Source organism: Hibiscus syriacus, unplaced genomic scaffold (genome assembly GCF_006381635.1).
Source record: "Hibiscus syriacus cultivar Baekdansim isolate YM2019G1 unplaced genomic scaffold, ASM638163v2 tig00116937_pilon, whole genome shotgun sequence".
NCBI classification, from domain to species: domain Eukaryota; kingdom Viridiplantae; phylum Streptophyta; class Magnoliopsida; order Malvales; family Malvaceae; genus Hibiscus; species Hibiscus syriacus.
This window is the reverse complement of record NW_024063475.1, coordinates 1553572-1559834: the sequence shown is the minus strand read 5'-3', so window position 1 is coordinate 1559834 and position 6263 is coordinate 1553572. Positions and strand designations below refer to the sequence as shown.

Genomic DNA, 6263 nt, shown 5'->3' with positions numbered 1-6263 from the left:
CAAATATGATTTGTAGATTTTACCTTGTTTAAGAGCTCCGAAATTCTAAATACTCGTAAATATAAGATTACAAAAGGACATAACTCAATTAACCGAAAATTTTATCATGAGCTTAACTTTGTAGTTTAGATAGACTAACATTTTAGGTTGAAAATCCTAACCTCACAATGTAATTTTTCAATTGTAAACTTTAAATCTCCATAATATAATTTCAGTGGCAACTGAAAATATTACAAATTTATATAATTTTTAGATTGAATAAGATAACATTTTGAGTTGAGAATCTTAAATTAGGCTGCCGTATAGCGAAACTACCTAGGCCTTAAGAGTTATCATTCTTAGATTGCAGTAAAATGCTAGGATTCTCCCCATCTTTTATTTAATTATATAAGCAGTTTGATCAACACACTTTAAGTGAAATTCTAGTTTATGTAAGCTTAGTTTTGATAGTCACTTCCTGGAAGAAATACCAACCATTTTCCATGGATCTACTTTGGATTAAAATTGAATATGAAATGTCACATTAATTATTAGTTGCAGAAGCAAAAATGTCAATCATCTTATTGTATTGTGGCTTTGCAGGAATTGGATATGAACAAAGTTATGGAAAGCTACACGAAACCAAAAATTTCACATTGATGACTGCCATGAATAATTTTACATTCCAGTCTTAGGTTCTCGAATTTGAAGCGTCTTATGTTTGGGCAGTGATCCTCTTACAAGACTTTGGCAACTTTCTATCCAACAAGGATCAGATGCAAAAATCCACAGTGAAAGAAAAGATCAACTAGTTATTGCAATTCGGTTCCTACCAACTTTGGATGCAACCTTACAATCCACTCTGACGGTGTTCGCTGCCTACTGCATACTCACAGCTTGTCCATCGGTTCCCGACGAGAGTATGTTTGTTCTCCATCTGAAAATCAAAGACAAACAAAACAATGAGTCCCTGGTGTACAGAATTGAGACATGGTTTACTTTGTATGCACCAGAAGAGAAATGACACAAGTAGAAAGCAAAAGACTTAATGCATTCCGATTAGGTCATCATACAGTCTACGAACTCTGGTTCAAAACCAAGTTGTGCATGTATAGGCTTGCATTCTTCATTCAATTACATTTGTCATGTACATCTTACTGAAGAAATGCAATAGATCACTATATGATTAACAGCAAAAAAAATGTGTAATAAGAGTCTCAGTACAGACTATCTGCAGCATACAAAAGAAACGCGATAGATCGCTATGTATACATATATTGGTTACCACTTTCACCATCAGATGCATCGGCAAGCCTCGCAATAGCATCAATGAGTGCTTGTTCATGTTCCTGCATTACATAAATGGTTACAGTTTTGTAGTCGAAAGAAATGAAAGGAAAGATACTTCAAGTTACTTACTTTCAGCGTCTTCTTTGCCTTCTCAAGCTCATCGAGATCGGGATGACTAGCTTCAAAGACCTTCTCCACCTGTTGAAGGAATCAAATCAAATTAGAAAACAACATGCACTGTTAATTATCTCAAGTTGATATGTTACAGTATCAGTGAGCTGGTTCTCCATAAATACCTCCTTTACTAAGCCTCCGTGTTTAACAACTCGACATCATCATAAAGTTTCTTTGTAATACCATTCTGTGACGGCAAAGATTCTTTCCTGTATAGGCCCTTCACTGAACCTCTGCCTCTTCCAGGTCCTGGAGCAGAAGCACCATGACTGCCTCTTCCAGGTCCTGGAGCAGAAGCACCATGACTGAAGGATTTCTTAGCTCCATGGAAACCATGGCCTCCTCGATAAGATATGCCTGAGTCCTCACCATCCCATCTGATGTCATTTGGAGATATCTGTAAAAACATTAGGAGTTCAATCTTGTTCCCAATATATTGTATGTGGAAAACTATTCGCACTATGGTTCCACTTTGATGAAGCAGTAGAACCATTGCCAGCTTTAAATAATCAAAATCAGCTCTTCTAAAATGATGCCAAACTAAAACAAATACCAATGCACTAAACAACTTTCAATAATAAACAATAAGAAGATTAGTATCATAAATCCTCCTATATGGTTTCCTGGTATATCTTAGATTTAAAATATGGTAAAATCAAGATATAGGAAAAGCACTAAAACAAAAGATATGAGGAAACATAACTGCATAAAGAACCAGGCAATGATGCTTCAGGAATTGCAACTGAAATATACAATTCATAGGTATCTATAATGCTCACTTTCTAGCAAATTATGAAGATAGACATAACTAACAACGAAACCACTAATACAATTGCACAGTCAAGATGGCTAGAAAAATAACACCAGGACCTCTTAGAAATAAACTTGAAAATAGTATTATATACTAAGTAAGGGTGCAAATCAGGAAATAACAAACTGATTAGAACGAGGTATTTCTTAAAGGGTGTTTTTACCCTTAAAAATATGGATAACACACATACAAGGAAAAGGTAATGCGGAAACATAAAACCAATAATCAGATTTTATTTCCATGTAACAAGTTTCACTAGTTGTGCAAAAAATATTTAACAGAATTAGCCTCCCCACTGTGAGGGTTTTGATATACTCATTTAAGCATTTGAAGAAAGTTACCTGATCAGAACCAGACAGTTTCTAATATGGAGTTTTTCCCTTAAAAATACGATTTATTTTTATTTTTTTTTTTTTGAAAAAAAGGAGAGAAATTGACACACACACACATATATCCTTTTTTTTTGTTAATGTTAAATTATTTGGTCTTTATTTAATTTAGCAACAGTATCGGTAACACTTAAGCGCGACACAAAATAGATCAAGAGTGGTACAATACATTTATATATACTAGCAAAGTCATTCGTCTATACATTCTAAATCTGCTGCTGCACAAAGTAATGACTGGCACACATAAGTGACAAACTTCATAATAAAAAATCATCTTCTTTACCTCTTTGATATCAACCCATTCCCAAGTTTCATTTGCCGTATTTATATCATAAACCAGAGCATGTCGACCCTGTAAAACAACAATAAATATACCAATGATGACTTATCAATAACACAATTAATAGAAACAGTTCTATAAGGCCTTTCACAACTGTTACCAGATAATAAACTGCAATGCATAAAGAACAATCTTTTTGAACATAAGATTATGGCTATGGTGCCTCAATATCTAATAAAATAATTTCCTAAGATACTGTGAATTGAAGGAAAAAATAATGTTGATATTTCATCCTAGCTCAAAATATTAACAGATTGCAGATAGATTAGCAAAACAGTGACAGTAAGCAAAACAGAGACAGATAATATAGTTGCAACATTGGGAAATAAAAAGGCACTGTACAAATCTTTTGATTTGCATGTCAACAAAAGGTGCATATAGATTAACAAAACAAAGACAAACAAAATAGTTGCAACATTGGGAAATGAAATGGCAACAAAATCTTTTGATTTACAAGTCATGTAGTGGCATAAACCGGTTGACAAGGTGCAGCTCTGACTAAACCTTAGGTTTCATGCATATGCTTTTATAGTTCCGTGTTTTTCAAATTTTCATCATCAACTAAAGCTCCAGCTTAATATAAGTCTCAAAGCGAGAGACAGAAGATGTTTTCATATACTTTGAACATACATCAGAGCGATTGTAATCAGTGATTACAGCCTCATAGAAATGGTTGTCTTCAGCCATCTTGTCCAAACTTTCCTACCAATTAAGGTATCAAAAGTTGCCCCTTCACCATGCTCATTGGCTGAAAGGCCAACAACAGTACCACAGTTATTGAATTGCCTATTTCCAGCAGAAACTGCAGTGAGGTAATGCATAGGCCTTGTTTTGGATAAGCCAGGCAATGACTGACCCTGTAGAGGAAAACTTTGAGTAAATCAAAGTCACATTTGTATTTATAAACATGAAAAGAAGATCATTGCTTCATGCTTTTGGTCCCTGTTCCTAAAGCAGCTTTGCTAGCTAGCATCTAGAGAAGAAAGCTTAATACAAAGAACTACTAATAATGAGAGTTCTAAACCTTGCTATTGCACCAGAAATAGTAAGAGATATACCAACTTAGATGTCTTCTGTTTCTTGCGGGACGCCAAAACAGTTGGACTAGGTAAAACACTGTGGAAAGAATGAGATTCACTAAGTCTTGCATTCCCACCACCTTGTCTCCAGTCCCTGCTAGCAATGCCCGTTTATAACTCGTTAAACAGAATAAGATATGACAAGGCCATTGAATCAATTCCAGGCCACTAAATTCAGGCTAATATTTGAAGCATTCGAACCTTATCCTTCTGATGATATCATCAGAGTTAACCTTGGTCAGAGCTCTCTATGCTCATCATCCGACAGCCTCAGTTCTTTCCTAAGTTCTGTTATCAGGCCTTCCTTTTCCTAAAGATGCATATGACACAGGACACACCAATCAACACGAAATAGATAAGAATGCCTATTAAACTAGTAAGTGCAGGAACAGAGAAGTAAATACCAAGTAATGGATCAGATTGAGCTTTAAAAGCACGCAGAACAGCAATAAGCTTCTTGCTCAAGTAGATGTATTTGGGTCTTCATGTCAGAATGCATCTTAGAATACGAAGCAGAACCTATGATAGATCTTCCATTTCCAGCAATAACCCCTTGTTGAAACTCTAGTTGGATGGGATGGAGGCAGATCATCATCAGTACCTGTATTCAATTCAGATAAAGACATGCATGATTATGCTGCGTACATATCCAAGGTCAGTAACTTGTCTTTAAATGATCTAGTTTGCACAGTTTAAAAGAACAGTCATAAAGAAACAAATACAGGTAAAAAAGTTGGAAATTACTGGATCTAGAATGATTCTTCTTGTATACTGTCATAAAAGTAAATCAATAAATGCATAGAAACTCCCTCCATTTACTAGGTTTGCATGTCAAGGAGTAGAGAGTTAAGGGGACTATAAACAATATGGTCAATTAGAAGGCAATGTGAATATAATTGTGGCGACTAGATGCTCTTGAACGAAACCAGAACCAAGGCTCACTATGTAAAACATGGTGGACAATTCAAACAATCAAAAAACAAAATCTATTGGGCACAGCTACCCGAACCAGGTATGGACCGAGGGGTGTTGGAGGTGCAGTCGCACCCATATTTCAATTCCTTATAATTTAGGTAGTTTCTTTGTATTTTTCCGATAATCTAATTTCACCCCCCCTAAATTTCTAATATAAGTTCCTAAATCTGCACCCATAGTAGAAAATGGACATGAAAGATAAATAAGAACAGAAAATTTATTGAAATAAATATAGTAAAATAACAACGTTCTAAAACTTAGCTGCCGCTTGCATTATTCTAACAACAATAGAGGGCTGTATATTCTCAAGTATCGACCAACTAAAAACTCTAGCATATTATGGACAAATAGTTGAGTGGAAAAAAAGTTTTCATATAATCGATTCTTTATCTCTGAATCCCAATTAGAATTGAAAGAAATGCGTGGAAATAAAACCCAAAAGCTGGAAACAAACAATACCCATAAAGTAAAAGCAGGCGACAGCATTTCCCTGATAAAATTGAACAAAAGGTCAATGATCCCAACTAAACCCTAAACCCTCATTTCTAATCATTACCTCCACCCAAACCCCAAAAACCAAATGCAACCACTACCCAGTTTTCGAAGAAGAAACACCAACATTGTTCAATACAACAATATGACATATATGCAACATACCACTACTATCGCAAACTTCATAGCCCATACCAAGAAAAATATTATAATAAAAAAAAGGAAACAAAAGCAGCGAAAGATGTCTTGTTGGTTGAAGGAAAACACCACCCCGAAAGAAAAACCCTAACAAGAAGCTGGCGAGAGAGATTGAGAGAAGAAGGTGCTGAAGGATGCAATCCAATACAAATGGAAGTTGAAGTAGAGAGAACCAAAGAGATTTGATTGGGACTTTATGGGGAGAGAAGGGAGGGATTTTTGGACTTGAAAATTTACACTTCTTACGGCTTTTTTTGGATGAGAAACAAAAATGTTTTCGCTTTGCTGCCTGTGGTCGTATTTTATGTTTTTTTTTTTTAATTTATTTAAGGTCTGACCGATTTTCATCACTCATCTAAAAATTAAAGGTAAATCATCTCTTAAGAGACGTATTTAGGGGTGGGCCTACCCAAACCATGGCTCACCCCATAACTCAAAAAATAAAAAAATAAAATTTAAATGAAAAAAATATGTAAATTATGTTAAAAACTATAGGGTAAATATAAATTTAGTACTTAACTATTGTTTTTATTCTG

General features: G+C 34.9%; 1 pseudogene; it reads right to left on the bottom strand.

The window, feature by feature from the left end:
* Positions 1-633: 633 nt before the first annotated feature.
* LOC120188046 lies at positions 634-5786 on the bottom strand (annotated as a pseudogene).
* Positions 5787-6263: the final 477 nt, after the last annotated feature.